Genomic DNA, 7,310 nt, shown 5'->3' with positions numbered 1-7,310 from the left:
GTGGGTCGTTCGCCTCAACAGGTTAATAGATGCATCTATGGTTTGTACCATTCATGTCACGACCCTAAACCCGGACCCGATCGTGATGGCACCTCTCGTGAAGACAAGACCAGCTGACACTACCCATTTCAGTATTTAACAGTTAAGCATTAAGAAACAGTCTAAGCATGATCAAATAAACCAAGGTTTAAGTAGTTAATAGCATAATTCGCGAAAAATAACCCAACACAGCCCGATACCGGGGTGTCACTAGTCATGAGCATCTAACAAAACAAAATACTCCAAATCAAACTATAGAGTTTAATACAGAAACTAAGAACATGAAGAAATAAGATAGGGAAGAGCTCCGGGCTGTGAACGCCGACAACTACCTAGAGACTCCTCGGATCCGCCTAAGCTGGAAATGACCAGTACTCGGGAGCGGGACCAGATACTACTGAATCTGCACACAGGGTGCAGGGCGTAAAGTGAGTACTCCAACTCAGTGAGTAATAATCATAAATAAAGACTAAAAGCAGGAAATCACGTAAGGCACAAAAGCATGCTATAATGAAGCAGTAATACCATTAAAATAGTAAACCAGTGAAAGATAGGTAAACATCCTTTAACTCAAATTTAACTTCATGAAAAGCCTTTTTTGACAATTAAGCATGGTAATTGACAAAAAATTAAGAAAAAGATAAACACATAAAGGTTCGCCCCTCGGGCACAGTATCAACAAATCCGCCCCCTCGGGCAACATCTCAGAACAATACCAGCCCATCGGGCTCAATCTTAGAACAGTACCAGCCCCTCGGGCTCAATCTCAGATCAGAATAGGTACCCGCGCTCACTAGGGGTGTGTAGACTCCTGGAGGGGCCCCTTACGGCCCAAGCGCAATATCAAACCACCTTGTGGCACCATCACTAGGCCATCGGCCTCATGTCAATCAAGCCACCTCGTGGCGTACATATCTCAGGCCCTCGGCTCATAATCTGTATTAAATGTTTCCTCACAACATAGGCCCTCAGCTTACTCAGTAAAAATCCACATAAGCCACTCGAGCAATAGTAAAATATGATTCTCAGCCCAAAAATATCATTTAAAAGACCATGTAAGTGTTAAAACAGAGTAAACAGGGCTGAGTACGAAAACAATGAAATATAACATGACTGAGTTCAAGTATAAAGTCAAAACAGTGAGGAAATACCAGTAAAAATCCCTGACGGGTTCAAATAGTTCGCACAAGGCCCAAATATGGCATTCAGCCCAAATCATGATGATAGCAAATAGATTTCAGTCAAATAAGCGGTAAAATAATCATTCAGGACGGACTAAGTCACAATCCCCAACAGTGCACGACCCCACGCTCGTCATCAAGTGTGTGCGTCACCTCAAAATAGCACAACGATGTGGAAGTACGGGGTTTCATACCTTCAGAACATCATTTACAATCATTACTCACCTCGAACTGGTCAAATCTCTAGCTCGCGATGCCTTTGACCCTTGAATCGGCCTCCACTTGTGTCGAATCTATCCAAAATCAGAATGAGGATGTCAAAATATTCTAAGGGAACAAAGCCCAAGCGAAAATAATCAATTAACAACTTAAATCCCGAAATTACCAAAACCCGAGCCCCGGGCCCTCGTCTCGGAATTCGATAATTTTTACATCTATAGATTCCTTATCTCCCCACGAGTTCATACATATCAAAAGTTCTGAAATCCGACCTCAAATGGTCCTTCAAATCCTCAAGCAAAGGTCTAAGTTTCCAAGCCCTAGTTTCCCCAATTTTAGCCCTTAAATTCCATTAATCATAGCTCTAATCCGTGAAATAATAGCATAGGAACGAGTTTTTGGTCCAAATTCCTTACCTCAATGAAGTTCCCTTAAAAACCATCTTCAAAATCGTCCAAATAGATCCCAAGCCGAATTAGAAATGGTGAAAATAGCTCAAAATCGCGAAGGACACAATTTATGCCTTCTATCCAGGCATTTTCGCATATGCGGCCCTATTTACCGCTTCTGTGGTACTGCGTTTGCGGTTCTTCATCCGCTTTTGCGGAAATCACTTAACTCCCCATTGTTCGCATTTGCGGTCCTGCTAACCGCTTCTGCGGTCCCTGCTCTTCAAGCCCCTTTTTGCTTCTGCGACCAATCACCTACACATGCGGCGTCGCAGCTGCGGCGTCGCACCTGTGGTCTCCAATCCGTAGGTGTGGAAATACCAAAAGTAGCAAAATCTGCAACTGCAACAATTTCTCAAACTTCCCGTCAACCATCCGAAATCACCCCAAGGCCCCCGGGACCTCAACCAAAAGCACCAACATATCCCAAAACCTTAAACAAACTTGTACCAATCTTCAAAACACCTCAAACAACATCAAATCAACCAAAACAGACCGAATTCAAGCCTAAGTTCCCAAAATCTTCCGAATTCCGCTTTTGATCAAAAACCCAACCAAACCACATCCGAATGACCTGAAATTTTGCACACACATCCCAAATGACACAATGGAGCTACTACAACTCTCGGAATTCCATTCTGACCCCTATATCAAAATCTCTCCTACCAACTGAAAATCGCCAAAAATCCACTTTTGCCAATTCAAGCCTAAATCTACTCCGGACCTCCAAAACTCATTCTGATCACGATACTAAGTCCCAAATCACCTCCCGAAGCTAACCGAGCCAACGGAATTCACATCCAAGCTAACACATAAGTCAACATCCGGTTGACTTTTCCAACTTAAGCTTCCTTAAAAGAGACTAAGTGTCTCAAACCTTACCAAAATCATTCTGGATTTGATCCAACCAACCCGATATCACATAACACGGATAAACAAAGCATAAAGAAGTATAAATGGGGGAAACGGAGTGGTAACTCATGAGACGACTGGCTGGGTCATCATATCCTCCCCAATTTAAATAAAAGTCCGTCCTTGAACCAATCAAGAAACATACCTAAAGTCTCAAACAGGTGAGGATATCTGCCCCGCATCTCCCGCTTGGTCTCCCAGGTAGCCTCCTCCACGGGCCTACCTCTCCACTGCACTTTTACTGAAGCTATATTCTTTGATCTCAACTATTGAACCTAACAACCCAAAATAGCTACTGGCTCCACATCATAGGTCAAATCATCATCCAACTGAACTGTGTTGAAATCCAGAACATGAGACAAATCCCCAATATACTTCCGGAGCATAGAAACATGGAATACCAGATGCACAATCGACAAGCTGGGTGGCAAAGCAAGCTCATAAGTCACCTCCCCAATCCTCCGAAGCACCTGAAAAGGCCCAATGAACCGAGGACTTAATTTAACTTTCTTCCCAAATCTCATAACACCCTTCATGGGCGAAATCTTCAACAAAACCTTCTCATCAACCATGTAGGACACATCTCTAACCTTCCTGTCCGCATAACTCTTTTACCTCGACTACGCTGTACGAAGCCTCTCCTAAATCACCTTCACCTTTTGTAAGGCATCCTGCACCAAGTCTGTCCCCAATAGTCTAGCCTCACCCAGCTCGAACCAACCAACTGGAGATCTACACCGCCTCCCATACAAGGCCTCATATGGAGCCATCTGAATACTCGACTGGTAGCTGTTGTTATAAGCAAACTCTGCAAGAGGTAGAAGCTGATCCCATGACCCTCCGAAATCAATGACACAAGCACGCAACATGTCCTCCAATATCTGAATAGTTCGCTTAGACTGTCCGTCCGTCTGAAGGTGAAAAGTTGTGCTCAACTCAACCTGAGTACCCAACTCTCGCTGCACAGACCTCCAAAACTACAACGTAAACTGAGTTCCCCTATCTGAAATGATGGAAAATGGGACACCATGCAAACGACCAATCTCCCAAATATAGATCTCTACCAACCACTCTAAAGAATAGGTAGTACACACGGGAATGAAGTGCGCGGACTTGGTCAGCCAATCCACAATCACCAAATAGCATCGAACTTCCTCAAGGTTTGTGGAAGTCCAATTACAAAGTCCATAGTGATCCTCTACCACTTCCACTCTAGAATATCTATACGCTAAAGCAAGCCACCCGGTCTCTGATGCTCATATTTCACCCGCTGATAATTGAGACACCGAGCTACAAATCCCATAATGTCTTTCTTCATTCTCCTCCACCAATAGTGTTGCCTTAAATCCTGATACATCTTCGCGGCACCCGGATGAATGGAATACCGCAAGCTATGGGACTCCTCCAGAATCAACTCCCGAAGCCTATCTATATTGGTCACACAAATCCGGACCTGCATCCTCAACACCCCATCATCACCAATGGTCACATCTCTAGCATCATTGTGCTGAACTCTGCCCTTAAAGACAAGCAAATGTGGATCATCATACTGATGCTCTATAATGCGATCATATAAGGAAGACCGAGAAACCACACAAGCCAATACCCGACTAGGCTCCGAAATATCTAATCTTGCAAACCTATTGGCCAAGGCCTGAACATCAACCGCAAGAGGTCTCTCCCCAACTGGAATATATGCCAAACTCCCCATACTCACCGCCTTTCGGCTCAAGGCATCGGCCACCAGATTAGCCTTCTCCGGATGGTACAATATAGTGATATCATAATCCTTTAGCAACTCTAACCATCTCCGCTGCCTCAAATTAAGATCCTTCTGCTTGAATAAGTGTTGGAGACTATGATGATCAGTAAACACCTCACAAGACACCATACAAGTAATGCCTCCAAATCTTCAACGCGTGAACTATGGTAGCCAACTCCAAATCATGAACGGGGTAGTTCTTCTCATGGGGCTTAAACTGACGAGAAGCATAAGCAATAACTCTACCCTACTACATCAATACAAAACCAATACCAACTCTCGAAGCATCACAATACATAGTATATGAACCTGAAGCTGATGGCAAAACTAACACTGGAGTTGTGGTCAAAGTTGTCTTAAGCTTTTGAAAGCTCTCCTCACACTCGTCCGACCATACAAATGAAGCACACTTCTAAGTCAACTTGGTCAAGGGCGATGCGATAGATGAAAATCCCTATACAAAACGGCGATAATAACCCGCCAAACCAAGAAAGTTGCGAATCTCTATGGTTGAGGACGGTCTGGGCCAACTCTGAACCGCCTCTATCTTCTTCGAATCAACCTATATACCCTTGCTGGATACCACGTGCCCCAAGAAAGCCACTGAACTGAGCCAAAACTCTCACTTAGAGAATTTTTCATAAAGCTTCTCCTCTCTCAATCTCTGCAACACAACCCTCAAATGCTCTGTGTGCTCCTCCTGACTACACGAATACACCAGAATATCATCAATGAAGACTATGACAAATGAGTCGAGATAAGGCCGAAACACGTTGTTCATCAAATGCATGAACGTTGTTGGGGCATTGTATAGCCCAAAAGACATCAGCAAGAACTCATAATGACCATATTAGGTCCTGAAAGCTATCTTAAGAATATCCGAGTCCCTGATCTTCAACTGGTGATAACCTGAATAGAGATCAATCTTGGAGAACACTCTCGCTCCCTGAAGCTGGTCGAATAAATCATCAATGCGAGGCAAAGGATACTTGTTCTTAATTGTTACCTTGTTCAATTGTCTATAATCAATGAACATCCTCATAGTGACATCCTTTTTCTTCACAAATTGAACCGGCGCACCCTAAGGTAACATACTAGGCTGAATGGACCCTTTATCAAGGAGTTCCTAAAGCTGCTTCTTTAATTCCTTCAACTCCGCTGGTGCCATACGATATGACAGAATAGAAATGGGCTGAGTGCCCGGCACCAGGTCAATACCAAAATCAATATCCCTGTCCGGTGGCATGCCCAGCAGGTCTACAGGAAACACATCGGGAAAATCCCTCACAATTGGAACAGAATCAATACTGGGAGTCTCAGCACCAACCTTCATCAAAAAGGCTATATACGAAAAAAAACTCTTCCCAACCATACGCTGGGCTTTTAATAATGATATCAGTCTACTAGGAACATAATTAGTCACACCTCGTCACTCAATCCGTGGCACACCCGGCATAGCCAATGTGACTGTCTTAGCATGACCGTCCAGAATAGCACGACACGGAGATAGCCAATCCATGCCCAAAATGACATCAAAATCCACCATACACAATAATAAAAGATCCACACAGGTCTTTAGACCCCTAATAGTCACCACACACGACTGGTACACACGGTCTACAACAACAGTATCGCCCACCGGGGTAGATACGTGAACAGGTGAAACAAGAAACTCACGGGGCGTACCCAAATAACGAGCAAAGTATGATGACACCAAAGAAAAGGTGGAACCGGGATCAAATAATACAGAGGCATCTTTGTGGCAGACTAAAACAATACCGGTAATAACAACATCTGAAGCAATAGCATCGGGTCTACCTGGAAGTGCATAGAAACGGGCTGACCGCCACCTGATTGACCTCCCCCTCTAGGGAGACCCCTAACTGACTGGGCAGGTGGTGGTGAAGTAACTGGCACTGAAGCGGATGACTGATTCACTCGCACGTCTCAAATTGGAACCAACATAGCAGATAATCGTGCAATCGACTAATTAATAGTGGACTCCCCCACTTGGCTCGAAGCCATAGACCAAAACATACACAATAACTCATAACGCATATACTTTATTGCTGCCATAATACCATAGTGAGATTAAACTCAATCCTTCATAAGATCATGGAACACAGACCATCTGGTACTTTATATCTTCTGTAAATCTCGCATTCACACTCGTAGTAGTCAAGCCTACTCTCTTGAGAAACCCAAATTCAAATTGTAAAACATATATTTCCCTGGTAACAAAGATTTTCCAATAAATGGTATAAGGGATTACGTCAACTTCAGAACAATCCGCAGTAGATAACCTCACCTGCTTTGCCTCAAACTAACATTTCTATATACCTTCCACCGTCATAAACATTACGCAGTCACTTAAACTTCTTGAGTCTAACTTCAGACCGCAATATGAAATTTACTCCACTCCAAATTAGGAAATATGGAAAGATTCTTCACATACCCATAACTCGGGGCTATTCCTCAAGTCAAGATGAAAATCGAGCACCTAATAGTCCTTCTATCCTCCAACAAAACCTTCTCGTCGCTTCCAAATCACATTAATACATCTCGCAGTCACATCACACTCATCACGTAACTATCCAGTCATCACCTCCCTTAATAGGGACACAACAAAACATATGGATCCAGAAATATGCGCTCACAAAATCAACAGCTCAGGGCTTAAGTTATAGGCAAAAATCTGGCCTCGAGTCCTCCAGACTAACCCAATATCAATGCACAGAGATTACATCT

Source organism: Nicotiana sylvestris, chromosome 6 (genome assembly GCF_000393655.2).
Source record: "Nicotiana sylvestris chromosome 6, ASM39365v2, whole genome shotgun sequence".
In the NCBI taxonomy this organism is placed as follows: domain Eukaryota; kingdom Viridiplantae; phylum Streptophyta; class Magnoliopsida; order Solanales; family Solanaceae; genus Nicotiana; species Nicotiana sylvestris.
Note: the sequence above shows the minus strand (reverse complement) of the source record.